This window comes from Leucopleurus acutus (assembly GCF_964270905.1).
Source record: "Leucopleurus acutus genome assembly, chromosome: 8".
NCBI classification, from domain to species: Eukaryota; Metazoa; Chordata; class Mammalia; order Artiodactyla; family Delphinidae; genus Leucopleurus; species Leucopleurus acutus.
The window spans coordinates 48,327,846-48,344,710 of NC_139151.1; positions in this window are offsets into that span (position 1 = coordinate 48,327,846).

Consider the following 16,865-nt stretch of genomic DNA (forward strand, 5'->3'; position numbering starts at 1 on the left):
TTTTCTTACCTTGCAACTCTACTGCCTTTTACTATATTCCAATCACAATAGCTGAAAGTGTTTTTCGTTTCAAACTGAACAGAAAAAACCTATCACCTGGATATGTGCTTCCAGCAGTATAGCAGAACAACAGTGACTTGAACTAGAACAGGGAGCGGTGAACCATAATATATTAGGAGGTCAAAGTTACCCTGAGGAAAATGACTCAAATTTCTTTACAAAAGGTGATTTATTTTTCTGATTTTACTGATAAGACTTGGAGCCCCAAGGTGGAAAGTCAAATATGAGATTCCTATATAAACCTGAGACTAATTGGATTTTGAGTCTTTGTGTTGTGTGTGTGTGTGTGTGTCTGTGAGTGTGTATATGGGGGGTGCAGGGTTGTTGGTTCAGATGCCAATAAACTTTACATTTTAAGTTATGAATGCATGGCCAATTTTAATAAGTAACTATCAGAAGATCACTAATAGTATATGACTGTCAAACTACTAGAGGGATAAAATGTAATAAAAGAAAAATAAATTTTAATCAATCAAAAAAGTCAATAAAGGATGAAAAGCAAAAAAAAAGATAAGAGAAACACAAAATAATATAGAAAACAGTTGCAAATATAACAATAATCACAAAGTTAAATAGATTAAATTTGCCAATTAAAATAGGAAAACTAGCATTTGAATAATAAAAAAATCCACCTAACATGCCATTTGATAAGAGACACTCCTAAAATATAAGGACACAGAAAGTTTGAAAGTAAATGAAAAAAGTATGTACTATGCAGATGCTAAAAACAAGAAAACTGGAGTAGTTTACAAATAGACAAAATTGACTTTGAAATCAAATGGACTATTAGAGCTAAAGAAGATCATTATATGATGATAAAAATGCTTATTTCATGAAAAAATATTCTAAACTTATGTGCACTTAATAAAAATATTCTTAACATATGGCAAGCAAAACAAGGTATAGAGTAAAATAATAAATACATCATCATAATAAGAGATTGTAAGATACCTCTGAACTATTATATCAAGAGGTTAACAATTACTATTTCTAGTAGTACGGTATACCACCTCCAGCAAAAATACAAATAAAACCATTAAAAAATTAGGTGCTTAAGAGCTAATTAAACAACATATATGCAAAACTTTTATAGAAAAAATTGTGTATTGACTTTTATTGAGATGTATTAAACGAGACTTAAATGCAGTGCACGCCACAGCATGGATCTAAAGATTCAGTAAAGATGCCATTTCTTCCAAATTGACCTGTATAGAGTCAATACAAGTCCTATAAAAATCCCAACAGGATTTTTTAACAAGCTTGACAACCTAATTTAAAATATCAATGAGCAGATTAAAGGTTAAGGAATAGCCAAGGCACTCCTGAAAAGAAGAGCTAGGTGGGGTTCTTGGCCTACCAGAAAACAAATACTGTATACTAAACCAATTCCAACGAAGACAGTGTGGAATTGGATAAGCATAGTAACTAATTAAATAAACAGAGGGCCTTGAAACAGAAGTTAAGGGTACCAATTCTTGACCCAAGTTACCAACTCATCCATGCCTCAGTTTTCTTATTATTAAAAAAGGAATGAAAATAGTACCTACTTGATAAGGTTATTATGTAGATTTAATGATTTAATTGAACACTTAAAAGTTTTACTTTGAGTTAAAACTCTTAAAAGACTACCTGGGACATTGTATAAGTATTTGTTAACTACATGGAAATGGCACTGCGGAACATTGAAGAAATGAGGACCAATTAATAAATAGTGAAAAATAAGACTGGTTAAATACGTAAATAAAAAAAACAAGGTTTTCAGCATTTTAGAAGAAATATAAGTGAATATCATTACGATCTTGTCATTAGGAAGTATTTCTTAAACAAAACACAAACCCATAAATGAAAAGATCGTTGGACTTATTTACATTGAAGTAATTCTGTTTATCAAAAGATACCACAAGGAAAGGGAAAAGCCGGATCCCAAAATGAGAGAGTATTTGCAACAGAAGTAGCCAACAAAGAATTCTATCGAGAATGTATAAAGACCTCTTACAAGTCAATGAAAATAAAAACAACCAGTATAGCGGAAAAAATGGTCAAGAGACATCATCAAACATTTGAAAAAGGAAAGTAAACAAAAAATGAATAAACATGTAACAAGATACCAAATCGCCCAAGTAATGAATTAATATGAATTAAGCCCAGTTCCATATTATATACATTTATATGAGCATAAAATTAGGAAGCCTGACACCGCCAAATGCTGTTACGATTGTTTCTTTTACACTACTGGACAATTTTAGAAAACAAATTGACATTGTTTTATGAAACTGAACATTATGACTTAGCACTTCCACTCCTGGTTATATATGATAAACTCTTGTAAATATTCATTGACCATGGCAACTTTGTTCCTAAAAAGAAAAATAAATAAATAAAACTTGGAAAAACACAAATGTATATCAACAAGAGGATAAAAATATAATTAATTTATGGTATATTAACATAGTGGAATAATATAGAGCAATACAGATGAATGAATGTAGATGAATCTTTGGAACAATACCGAGTGGAAAAACTAAGTTAAAGAAAACTGATATAATATTTGCGTGAAGCTCAAAAACAAGCAAATCTGAACAATATCTTTTTGGGTAGATTCATATAAAATGATAAAAGAAGTGCTAAAAATATTTAGGACAGTTGTTAGAGCATAAGGGATATAAAAATACAGGATTCGTAACAGACAGTATAGTACAAAGCTATCAAATTCTAGTTTCAAAGTTGGTCTTTATTTTATTACTATACTTCAAAACTTCCCTTTATATTACATATATCCTTTTGCATATAAAAGCACAGTATAGTCAAAAATTTTAAGTTACGTACCCTTAGGGTACATTAAGGTGGAAAGTTTTCCTTTTAGACTCAACCCTTAAAATAAAGATGGACCTGTAAGGATTTCTGCGTTCATTGCACTGGTGTTGCCTGAAAGTGGATTTGAATTTTACTTTGAAGAGATGACAGAAATGAAATGCAGCTCTTCCAAACAAAGCAGTTGTTCATAGTGACATATCTTCTGCATCTGTGATAGCAGATGCTTTTAAAAGCAACAGAAAGAGGGAGCAGTAGTGGGTGGAATTAGAAGCAAATGCTTATTCATATGCTGCATTTGAAGCAGATTGGCCATGCTTCTTTCAGATACACTTGAGAACAATCTAATCTTAGCTGAAATTGAAATGTCTGGGACTGTTGAATTGTCATTGATAGGAGTTGGCTATTTTCTGAGTTTTTCAATGATGAAATGAAGCATAAAACCACAAAATCATCAGGCTAGAATAGACCTTTCAAGGAAGCTTGCAGTTCTTTTTTTTTTCATTGGGTCAATGTAAGCAAAACCATGAAACTGGCATTCTTTATTCTTGACAACCACTGATATTGGGCAGCTCTTTTAGAAATAGAATCAGGAGGATACCTAGTCCTTAGCTGAGCTGCTTATAGCAAATGTACTTGCACACCTGTCCTAACCCACAAGGATTTCTAGAAAGGGATATACTATCATCACTCCAGGTCAAAATCATTCCCCTTTCTTATAAACCTTGTATCCAATCTAAATCCCTGTTTCTGCCATTCAAGACTCTTTTCTTTCATCTTGACCTTACAGAGGAGAACAGCTAGTTTCATAATTTAATAACCATTCTTTCACTGTAGTTGGAAGATTATAAAATTACTCTTCAGATTTTTACTACCATGATTCACTGATAGATATATAGATATAGTTATAGATCTAGATCTAGATACAAATATATACAATTCAGACTTGGTCCATCATTCACTGCCACTATATAATTATATAGTTCCTTAATTCTAATTATTAGTATTTGGGATAACACTGACTCCTCCAACTTTTTTTTTTTAATGTCTTATCTTTGCCCCCTCCAAACTTAGTATAATTTTTATTCCTGCAATCCAAGTCCCTGATAATGAGTCCTCCTAAAATGTAATTTTCATTACACTGCCTTTTTTACTTAATGGAACTACGTTGATTTCCGAATGTTTGTCCAATCAAGTTCAGCTTCTCAGGCTAGAATTTAAAGCTGTGTTTCATCCCACCTAACTTTATCTTGCCAGCCTTTTCTTTCTCATCAGACCTGAGTTTGAAGCTTGGTCCTACCACTTTCTAAATGAGTACCAGTTACTTCAACTCAGAGCTCCAGTTCCTTTACTTGTGAACATGAGCAATAAATAAATGTTGATTTTTTAAAAAAAAAACTGTCTACACTTGAAAAAATGGATAAATCACTTTTTAAAAATGGTTAATAGAATTTCTTGTAACTATTATAGATTTGGCATGAGATACACGATAAAATTGGAATTGTAATGCCTATCATGTCGTAAAGATTAAATTAGATTTCAGCAAAGCTTAGCAGAGTTGTCCCGTAAGAGGTACTCAGAAAAGTTAAAAAAAAAAAAAGCTCCCTCTTTCTCCCTTTAGGAAAAAAAATATTGGCTTAATGCTGGAGGAATGATCATGATAAGAGTGACTCATAGAGGAAATAAATATAGTACATGGTGATGAGATTTTTCCTTTACTAAGAAAGGCCTGGCTGGACGAGGAGAATGCGAGAGAGAAAAACCGACTCTGTCAGACTTCCAAAGATGGAAAGTCCTTTGCATTCATGTCACAACTTAACATCATGGGTCTCAGATGTGAAGGTTTCTTATTGAAAAAAGACCCCAAACTTCTCATAATTGGTGTTTGCTGCAGTGCTCCTTCTGTTCATTAAATATTTGTAAAAGAAAATAAAATGATGAGTTCTACCATCAGGAAGGAACGAAGCAGCTGTTTTAACCACATATACTGCAGTTGTGTATAAAGACAGGATGACCTTCCCATGCTTCTCAAAAACAGAAGAGCTTCACTACCTGATTGTAGCACTTTTAAAGATACCTTTTCTTTTTTGTACTGAAACTTTATTAGTTTTGGATCAGTAAATGCTGAGTATTCTTTACATTGAGGCTACCTGCTAGTGAAAGGAATTTTTTTACACTTGGTATGATGTATTTTGGAAGGCAGCAGGTAACAACTAAATATGAAAGAAGCATCTGACCTCTTAGCAGGTAATGTCTAAAGTGAATTCAAGATCTGTGAATGAGTTGCCTTGCGTAGAGTATGAATAAAATTGCAACCCTAAAACTGCAACCCCAATACTATATTCACTCCAAAGTACTATATTCACTCCAAAGGAACTTTAAAGTCCAAATAGCTTGCCATTCTTTCCACGTTTCAGTGTTCAAGGATTCTTTCCGTCTTTTCAAAACACGAGGAGACGGAGCTGAGTGAGAGCACAGCAGCAGATTGCTGCCTTTAACTCGCAGCTAGAAGGTGTGTCAGGTTCTTCCAGGCTGACCTCTTGAATGGGCTGCTCACTGGGACCCGAATCACACAGGGCCTGTGAACTGCTTTAGTGCGGTCTTATTTAAGTTTCCACCAGAGGACCAGAGACAGAGGGGGGTGAACACACGGCTCAGGGGTCTATGGATGTAGTATGAGATTGTATGTGCAAGTCACAGAGCCAGCAATTCATTTGAAGACTCGGGTTTGATCCTAAAAAATCCTTGCAAATTTTACACTCCAGACCTTAATATATTCATATTTGTTTTAATATGCATTTTTCTTCATATCTATAAGTATATTTATAACCCAGGAAGATCTCTGTGGTTTCTTGAAGGCTCTGGCATATTACAGCAGATCCCGTGTACACTGCAGAAGGACATAAGCAATTAATGGGTTACTGAGGATCTCAGGTGCCCATAGCACCTCTACATTTGCATCTCTAGCGCACTTCCTCTCCCTGAGTTCCAAAAGTCCGCCAATAAGACGTATTCACCTTACTACGACAGGACCTTGAACGTCACATGCATAAAACTTGCTTGGCATCTTCCCCTCCTCTTGTACTCATTCTTATGGTGAGTGGCACCTTCCAGGCACTCAGCTGCTTAAGCCAGAAACTTGGGAGTCATCCCAGACATCTCATTCTCCATCAGCCCCCACCAAGTCCTGTCAAGTACGCCTCCATCTGTTATTCTCTCTCTGGACTGACATTGCTTTAATTTAGCCCTTTCTCATCACTGGCCTGAATTACTATTATAGGGATCACTGACTGGTCTGTCTGCTTCCCTGCCTACTCACCTACTACATCCCTAGTTTATGGCTGCCATTACTTTAAGATCCAGTCCAAATTCCTCAGTCTATCCAGCTTTTTATGATTTTGACCTATTCTTGCATTTTTAGCATCATGTCCATATTCCACAGATTCACTTTGCCAACTTCCCCATATTCCTGCCACACTAGCAACATATTCTTAGGATCTTCACACTGGCCATTCTGCCTATGCCTTTGGGCCTTTCCACATATATTCTATTCTTAGAGTGTCCTTCCTCCCTTCTCTTTTCCATGTGGTTAAGTATTACTCATCTTCAATTACAGTTTAATGATGGAACTGCTGAGAATTTTCCCCCCTTTAACAAAATCCCAGTACTATTTTTTCTGCCTTTTCTCATAGGAAACCACAAGCTTTTGGGCATTGTATATTATTGATTTTTGAATGAAAGAGGAGTTGGTTAAGGTCTTATCAGAAAACTATATTTCTCCTTTAATACGTGATTTAAGCAGGGTAGTTTCTTTTTAATGGTATCGTAATTATCTCTATGAGAGTACATCTCGAAAAATATAATTTAAATCTACATAAAATGTCAGACATGTACATCATTTTCAGGACAAAAAAAAAAAAAAAAAAAAAGCCAAGGATAACATCGTCCAGAAAGTTTCCCCTGGTTCTTGCCTCCATTAGATTAACTGTACCTATTTGTGCTCATAAAGTACTCCAGGATTACCCACAGTATAGCACCTAATCCCTGAGCTGTGATTGTTTCTTTCTATCTGCCGCTGGACTTGATAGCAGGTGTTGAATTTCATGTCTGTGTCTCTAGTCCTTAATACAGTGTCTGGCACATAGTAGGTATAGAAGTAAAATAAGCATATGTCTGAATGAATAAAAACATGAATGAATTTCTAGAAGAGCTATTATTTGCTAATAGTCTTTATGGACAATACTATGGGCATACTACTAGTATATATATGCCCTACACACTGCTAGGGCATACTACTACGATGAACACCAAAGAAAGATCATGAGGCCCTTCTTTGTATTACTGGAGGTTAGCTATAGGAGGGTGGAAAATACACACACAGACACACAGCTGAATAATAATGGAAGACACATATGAAAACTAACAAGTATATCAATGACAGTAGCTCAAATAGATTTTAATATCAGCATATTATGATATTGTAATCATAATATCATACGATGATATAATATCATATGATGAGATATATATATATAAGGATGAGATGCTAAAAATATATGTTGATTCTCCATAACATTGCAGAAATGAGTTAATTTTCTAATAATAAATTATTGAATTTAGTCAAAATTCATCAATCAGTCTTTTTACTTATGACTTGCCCACTACACCCATTCAGAATGGTCCATGTGCTTACTCTTCGTAGTGTTCGTGCCATTCCCTCTGCCTGAATTATCTTTCAGTGTTAATGAGACCTTATAGAGTGACTACAATGTTTTGGACTGTGAGCTTGGTCCTTACCAAGACACTATTTATTTTAATAACTTACTCTCGGGGCTTTCCTGGTGGTGCAGTGGTTGAGAGTCCGCCTGCCGATGCAGGGGACACGGGTTCGTGCCCCGGTCCGGGAAGATCCCACACGCCACGGAGCGGCTGGGCCCGTGAGCCGTGGCCGCTGAGCCTGCGCGTCCGGAGCCTGTGCTCCGCAACGGGAGAGGCCACAGCAGTGCGAGGCCCGCGTACCTCAAAAAAAACAAAAACAAAAACAAAAACGTACTCTCTTTCTCTGCCTAGAAAGTCCTTGAAGGCTCAGCTTAATTATCTCCTCCTACATGAAGCATTTCTTGATTCCTAGGGGCAGAATTCATCAGTTCCACTTCTACAGGCTTTCATAACTTTTATAAACATCTCTTTCCACTAAACCAGAGATGGCAAATAGAATACACTCATTTATCTATTTAAAGATAGGTAGATAGATACTAAACCTCTACTATGTGCCAGCCACTAATGCTACATTAGTGAAGAAAATAAGTGATTCTTGCACTTGGGGAGGCAGGCAATAAACAATAACCATAATTAAAAGTGAGCTGTATATATGCACCACATCTTCTTTATCCATTCATCTGTCGATGGACACTTAGGTTGCTTCCATGTCCTGGCTATTGTAAATAGTGTGCAATGACCACTGTGGTACAGGACCTGGTGGGGGAGGGAGAAGCTGGGGCGAAGTGAGAGTAGCAGTGACATATATACACTACCGAATGTAAAATAGAGAGCTAGTGGGAAGCAGCCGTGCTTTGTGTCCACATAGAGGGGTGGGATAGGGAGGGTGGGAGGGAGGCTCTAGAGGGAGGGAATATGGGGATATATGTATACATAAGACTGATTCCCTTTGTTGTACAACAGAAACTAACACAGTATTGTGAAGCAATTATACTCCAATCAAGATCTATTAAAAAAAAAGTGAACTGTATAACATGGCAGAACGATATGTGCTATTTAAAAGGGAGAGTATGCGGAAAAGGTGTTACCAAGTTTAAATACAGAGATCAGAGTAAGCCCCATTGAGAAAGTGATGTCTGAGAAAGACTTGCAGAAGGAGGGGGAGTGAGCATGTGAGAACAGCTTTCCAGGCGGAGGGAACAGCCAGTGTAAAGGTCCTGAGAAGTGTGTCTTGTCTGCCCCTGAGATTCTAATTGGTCTAGAGTGGGACCTGGCCATAAGTATTTTTAAAAGTTTTCCCAGGTGATCCTGCTTTTAGCCAAAGCTGAAAAACCCTATGCAGGATGTAGGATAACATAAATCGTCTCAGGTCTCAAGAAACCTATAGTCTGTAGGAGATAGGCATGTGAACACGTATACTTGGCAGTTTAATGTGAAAATTGCTGTAAGGAACTTGTGCACAGAGTCTTGTGGGAGGACCTACTTCTCTTTATCCATCCTGGGAGTTTTAAAGCTTTCTGGAGGAGTCTGTCGAATTGAGTCTTCATGTATAGGAGGTAACTAAGAAAGGAGTGGTTGGGGAAGAGGTAGAGTGTGTGACTGCCCCCTGGGGGGGTATGCACATGAATTCCATGCGTCAGAAGGAGCGAACTGTAAGTAATTCAATAAATATTGACACATGGAGATTTACAGGAGATGAAGCTAGAAACGTGGAGAGGACTAAGATCTCAGAGAAGATTGTGTACACTGCTAAGGCACTCTGATTTTATCCTGAGTGCAGTGACACACTAATGGTGCTCTCAGAAGCCAGTGACAGGATTTGGTTAGCTCAAAATGGCAAATCGCTTCAGTGACAATGACAGGAAATTTTTGGGAAAGGACCCAGCTTAAAATAGGGCAGCCAATCACAAGGGTGTTAAAGTAGTCCAGAAGAGAGCTGATGGTGGTCCTACACAGGGAAGTTTTGTAGAGATGGGGAACATCTCAGAGACATATTAACAAGGTGTAGTTGGGCAGAGTTATGATCGATTGGCTGGGTGGAGGCTTGTTGCGGGTGGAAAAGCAGCAATGGAAAGAGTAAGACAGTGCCCAAATTTTTGACTTGGGCGCGTGGGGGATGGTTATTCCAGTCACCAGGATAGGAACCCCAGGAGCAAGAGCACATTTCAGGGAAGGAAGGGGCTTCCTGGTTGGAACATGCCACAGTTGAGGTGCCAAGAGCGGCGGGCGTGAGGTGATGCCCAGCAGACCGAGAGTGTAGAGTGTCTTGGGATTCCACATCTTTTACTATGGTACCAGGCACAGGAAAGCCTGTGCTCACTTGAATTTTCTTCTAGGTGGATTCATGAGTGTTAACATGTTCCTAAGATCATTATAGACAATGTTCAAAGCTCAAGAAGATATTTAAAAGAGCTTTAGCTTGGTTCCAATTTTTTTTTTTTTTTTTTTTTTTTCGGTACGCGGGCCTCTCACTGCTGCGGCCTCTCCCGTTGCGGAGCACAGGCTCCGGACGCGCAGGCTCAGCGGCCATGGCTCACGGGCCCAGCCGCTCGGCGTCATGTGGGTTCTTCCCGGACCAGGGCACAAACCCATGACTCCTGCATCGGCAGGCGGACTCTCAACCACTGCACCACCAGGGAAGCCCCTTGGCTCCAATTTTTTAAAATAAAATAACAAAAGTCTAATTGGTATCAGGCTCCCAAGTAGTAAAATTTAGAAGATATTGAGATAAAGCCTGGTCCAAAAAAGAAGAGACCAAGCAGGTGAACATGACACCAATTTGTTAATTTGACATTTCTGTTTAGGAAGTTTAAGGTGTTTTGTTTTTGTTTTACTACTTAAGGGAAACATTAGCTTAGTGGAGTAATATGTGCCCCGTAACATTATCTGCAAGATAGGAACTCTGCAGCAGTAAGCATGTAGACACCTTTCTCTCCCCCTTGCTGAGGAAAATCAGTTTTTGGAATGATACCTGCACTTTCCTAAATCCCAGTCTCTGCGTCACAGTCAGTTAGGCTCCTTCATTCAGTGAACAACACAGAGGGAACGGGAGCGCTGAGTCACAGAAGAGAGCTGAGCCGAGAGACAAGAGACCTGGAGCCTCCACGCTGTCACTACTGACTTGCTGTGTGACTGAACAAGTGATGCCCCTCCCTGGTCCTCACTCCTTTTCTGTGAAATAAAGGAGTCGGTTGAGTCGTTGATGAAGTCCCTTCCCCACTGTCATTGTCTATGATTCTCTCATCACAGCTGCCTTTCAGAAATCTTCATATTCTTCTCAGTCGTTTATAAGGAGCTTTGAGAGTGACTCAGAGCTTGACAACTTGCAGCATGAAGATGAACCATTATTGCAAGCCAACATCTTCACTCTGAGGAAATGCCTGGAGAGGGGCAGTGCCGTTATAACACCCGGGTTCATGGGCTGCTTTTCCTCCCTGCGGTCTCTGCTTTTCCTTGGATGTAATAGAAACTGAACGTTTGCTTTTATGTTAAAGATCCTTCTGTTCCAACAGAATGTTTGTAGTTCCAACCTAGGTGCCTGTGGCATTTGGTTCTTTGCCTGGCTGCCTTTATTTGAGGGAAAGACTCCCTTAAGTATATATGATTCAAGGTAGAATAACTTTTCTTCTCAGTAGTATTTGAAGTGTAACATCATTCACAATCTACCAGCCCACCTTAGCGATATGGTGCATCCTTTTTTGGGATCCCATCTCTTTCAATAAGAAGCAATATGGATTTGTATAGTGATTCCTAAAAGTAAGTCATTTAGGTTCTGTCATAATGGTCTTTTCATATCTAAATACCACCTTTATTTATTGTTAACGATTTTCTTTAGATCAATTCACTTTTTAATTTAATTGTATACATGTACTAGAAATGGAAACTGGCAAAACTTGCTAATCAGTAGGTAGTTGTAAATATAGTTAAACATTTTTAAAATAGCTAAAATTAAAGGAAAAATTTTTATTTAACTCCTAAAATTATCTCAGTCCATTTGTGGATCACTTACCCCATAAGTGATACTGGCAACACTGGCTTTTTGTCCCAGAGGGAAACGTTACCTCATCCTTCAAGTTTGCTCACTGCAAATACAACCCTGAAAAATGGCCCAAGTGGAGAGTGGCCAGGGTATTTCATTCTTTGCATACCCAGCAAGAACACGCAGGAGCTTTCAAGGCTCACAGTGAATTTCTGCTTGCAATATTCTGAAGGCCAGCAATCTGGGCTGGGCTCAGCTGGATGGGTTCTGCTGATCTAGGCCAGGCTTGGCTGATCTCACTTGGGGACTGCTGGGCCTGAAGTGTTTCAGTTGCAATGGATCATCTCCTCTCCGCATAGTCTCTTTTTCTCCAGGAGGCTAGGGCAGGCTTGTTCACGTGGCTCTGGTGGCAGGTGTCGCAAGAAGGAGAGAAGTGAGGCCTCATGAGGCCTCTTGAGGTCTGGGCCCAAACTGCCACACCATCGCTTTTGTTGCATTCCATTGGCCAAAGCAAGTTGTGAGCCACCCCATTTTCAAGGGGTAAATAATAGACCCCACCTCCTAATAGAAGATACTACAAAGACTTGTGGCTAATTTTGCAATCTGCTATAACATCAGATTCAAAAAGGTGTAGATTTAAATCTAGACTCCGCTTAATCTCTCAGAGTCTCAGTTTCCTCTGTGTGAAATGAGGATAGAACATGTTTACCTCATAGTGATGTAAATATAAACTGAGAAGAAGTAGAGGAAGAACCCAGAGCAGTGGCTGATACATAGTAAGTGTGCAATCCATAAAAGTAGTTGTTATTAAACCCCAAATGTCCACATGTTCATTTAACCAGCTGTGGTTCACTGTACCTTCCATGATTGTTTTCTGTTCCCTGAAATGATGAACGCATTTGGAACCCCAGGCATTCCCTCCCTCCACACCCCCACCGCTCATTCATTCATTCTAGATCTATACTATTAACTGTAACTGGAATTCTGAGGCTTCTTGCATCTACATGTCACCTCTCCCGAAGCTCTGTGGGAGAAGAATGCGCTGTTGGTCCATGAGTGGGGAAAAGGCATTGAGAAGAAGGATGTACACATGGGCACTTGACATTGGTGAACAGAGGGAAGGGAGGGGGCCATGCTGAGCCACCAAGAGGAAGATATGGTAGAGACCCAACTGGCCTCTTCATAAGCAGTTCATTGTAAGAGTTCTGTTGGTACACATCCCTCTGAAATGGGCGTGATATAGGTTTCTTCTGATTGCAAGAGGAGGAGGAAAAAGAGAAAAAGAAAGAGGAGGAGAAGAAGGAGTAGACAGAGGCAGAGATGATGAAGGAGAAAGAGAAGAAGAAGGAGAAAGGGAAGAAGAATAAGGAGTAAGGGGAGGAGGGAGAGGAGAAAGGTATCCCAAGTAAGAAATAGCTAACCCATCAGCCGAAAACTTGTATTCATGACAAAACAGGATTTCTCCTTTCTTTCCATGTACTCTCCCTTATAGTGTAGGCCTGTGTGGCCCGGAGGAACACAGAGTTGGGCTATTTTGAACGTTCATAAATGTGAGTGGCCTCATCTCACTATTAGCTAGAAGTGCTAACTGTTCTCTAATTTTAGCACATATCTTTTAAATGTCAAAAGACAGATTTTCCTCCAACCCCCTTTCCTAGTCCTCAAGCTTCGAGTCACGAGGATAACTTCACTCTGTGAAGAAATTGGCAGAAAAGAATAAAATGCAGGGGAAATTCTGGGACAAATTGATTTTAAAACATATTTCTAGTCCAGTATCTGGCCAAGTAGACACCAAAAATATATTTTCTGAAAACTAAATTGATAAGGGGGAGGAGAAAGGAGAAAGAAAGATGTCCTCAGAGACAAGGGTAATGAAAATCAAGGAACTGTCCATCACAGGATTCAGGGAAGATCCAGGCTCTAGGAATTGACCAGCAGTAGATTTTAGAGCTTTCATATTATTGAAAGCAAAGCTGATAATGGGATGGGGTACCTATGCAGTACTTATTATTTTCCAGGTGACACCTACTATGTGACACCTATGAGGTGATAGACATTGAAAAACATACCTGTTTGAAATACAAAGCTATTCTGTCTTTCAAGAATCTTAGAGTTTATAGAGGAGAGATAGACAAAAGAGCAAATGATTACATTTGTGCAAGATTAGTCAAAAATATGCCCTGGGGACTATAAGTGAGCACAGGTGAGGTACCTAACCCCAGGAAGGGAGTGAGGAGAGCCTTCTTGTAGGAGATAATACCTGAGCTGTGTCATATAAAGTCAGTCATATAAAGAAGTGAGCAGAGGGCAGCATAATCAGTGACAAGATGGCATGAAACTGCAAGGTGACTGATGTGGGTGATTATCAGTAATTGGGTGGACTTGGAAGCTGGGAAGTGAGGTAGTTCTAGAAGACCTATGGGCCATGACATAGAATCCACCTTTGTTTTACAAATGTAGATTTAAAGTCCTTAATGAATTTTTCAGTCATTACTTATTTGAAGGTCCATCCTTCCATACATTCATACATCCCACCATCTAACCACCAACTCCCACCTCATCCATAACTGAGTTGAGAACCCAAATGTTAACAGAGGTGTTTAGTTGGGATTAGGCACTGCTTCCAGTTGACAGGAAACCAAACTAGCAGTAGCTTAACTGGAGCGGAAGTTTGTTTCTATCTCATAGCACAGCCCAGGTATTCAGTGCAGGGATAGGTCACTACTGTGTCAGTGACCCAGTCTTTTCCCCTGTTGCTGATCCACCCCAGATGGCCTCAATCTTAAGTCAAAATGGCAAGACAAAGAGGAATTGGGAAAGGGAGCATGAATACCCTATCTTTAGGAATATTTCCAGAAACTGCCACAAAATACTTCTGCTTACATTCTATTGGTCAACGTTTATCACATGACCATATGTAGCTGCAAGGGAGGCTGTGAAATATAACCTTACTTTGTAACAGTAATGAGTAACGAGCATTATTCTGTAGCAGTTATGAAAGATAGGTAGAAATTCATGAAAGAGTCATCACTCATATATAAGCAGCTTTTTAAAAACATAACACAACACACAAGACTTATTTTAAATCCAAATTGAGCAATATGGCCTCGTTTCTCAAGAAACCTCATTTCATACCATACTGGAATGCTGAACAGGGTTAGCAGTCCTTGGAAGCTTATTTTCCTACTTTCTAGGATTATCTGAGCTCTCTTAGAAGAAATTTCCTCTTACCTATTTATATTCAACTAAAAAGTTGAAGTTTTGTTAATATAGTGGAAGAGGAAAATAGATATTGTGAGATAACTCTGGCCAAAGTCAGGCCATGTATCCATTTTATACAACAGGTCAGTTGTGTGGCCATTGGTGGCTATGGAAGCCTGGAACTCAGGGCTTCAATCCTGAAGCAGTCCAGCATCAGTGTTTAATTCCAACTTTCAGATTTAGGAGACACCCTTTCTTGTAACAGTATCAAGCACAGCACCTGACACACAGTAAGCACATGACGAAGGTGTGTTGAATTGTATTTATTTGCACACTCTAGCAATGAGGTTGAACACATAAAGACATCTATATTTTTATCAACCATATGTTTATTCAGATTGATTAACTCATTCAATTAACATTTATTGAGCTCTTAAGGTCTTGCATGATGCTAATTGCTGGGATAGTTAGAAAAATGATCAAGTTATACCCTCTACTTTTAAGGAGCTCCTAATATAGCAGGAAGGCAGATGTATACACAACTAATTTTGATAGTTTGGTAAGTGCTACACAACACCAAGGAAATGCAATGAAAGTGTGTTATTTCAGCCTGATTGTTGGAAAAAGACATTACACAGGAGGTAGTACTTGAACTCAGCCTTGAAAGATGAGTAGCAATCCACCAAGGAGTCATCAAATGTATGAATAGTTCCTTTAATGTCACGTTGAACCAAGTGTCTGTTCCAAATCCTAGTTAATCAGTACAGCCTCTCTTCCCCAGGAAGCCTCATTCCGTGCCATGCTCAACAACTGTCTAGTTATCTACCAGTATACTTTGCAGCTTCTTTTCTCACTGCCTAGGGTAGTTTGAGTTTTCATATATACCAAAGAAATCCCTTGTCGCCCTCTAGGTATCAAAATCATAATCACCCATAAACCAATTATTCAATACTCTCCCTCATCCCTTTTTTCCATTCTTCTTTTCTGTTCTTCAGTAACATGCATGTGTCTAAGTTAAACGCTACCATTTACACCCCACAGCAAATAAGACATTCACCTTGTCTTATTTTCTGAGGTGAAATCAGTTTTTCAGCTATAGTGAGTGCGCCTCTGGAAGTGTGTCACTGCTGCTCTCTCCTCACCAGCAAGTATTTTCTGTTTTTCATCACAGAGTAGTTATGTGTTTCAGGCTTTGAGCAACATCTGAGTTTCCACCAGCTGTGTTTTGCGTTGTCCTCATTTTGTATAATTAAGAAAAACAGGAAGCCAATCACTTAAGTAAAGCTGACCCTCTTCATTCTGCAGACCCGAGAAAGGACTGCATCAGGCCTTTTTATAGTACAGTTTTCACAAAATTTATCCTGCAATCTGCTTGAAAGTGGAATGAGGCTAGAGGAACTGTGGCAGTGTGGTGGCCTTGCTCTTGACAACAAACAGCTGTGCTTTTCTGAAACCACACGGTCTGGTTTAACACTCATATAGTTGTCGATTGTCAACTCAGTTTGTCACATCGTGACAGAGGATTTCCCCTGCCATTTTTTACAGCAGTGAAATCTTGGGGGACGGGGGGCCTTTTCACTTAGCCCTCAAATTCTCTGTGCCTCCAACTTTAACCGTTTTTTGACCTTGATGTCTATAGATACTTGTGAGTGAGTTTCTAAGGAAGCCCTAGGCTGTTATTTGGTTTTACTAAAGATTAAAACTAATAATGTGTATATGAGAAAGTACTTCTGCTTCTATTTGATTAGAGTTTCATTTTCTTATATAGAAGAGAAATACAATTATATCATCATGTGAAATTTCATCTAGAAACAGTGGTTATGTTAGAGGCCAGCATTACTCAATTAGATTAAATATTTACTGAGTAGGTCATATTTGATGATCATTATGGTCAGTGTGGAGGATGTTAAGATACTTAAAATGTAGACCCTGCCTTCAAGGAATTCATAGGCTCATAGGGGAAGCTGGCATCAGGACAACTAAACGTAATTGTAGCAATATGTTACATGACCTTGGTCCTATTCTCATAGGAGAGAAATCACTGTTTTGTGATCAGTTTCATCTCCTACCTATATAAATCTGAACTAGCGCATCA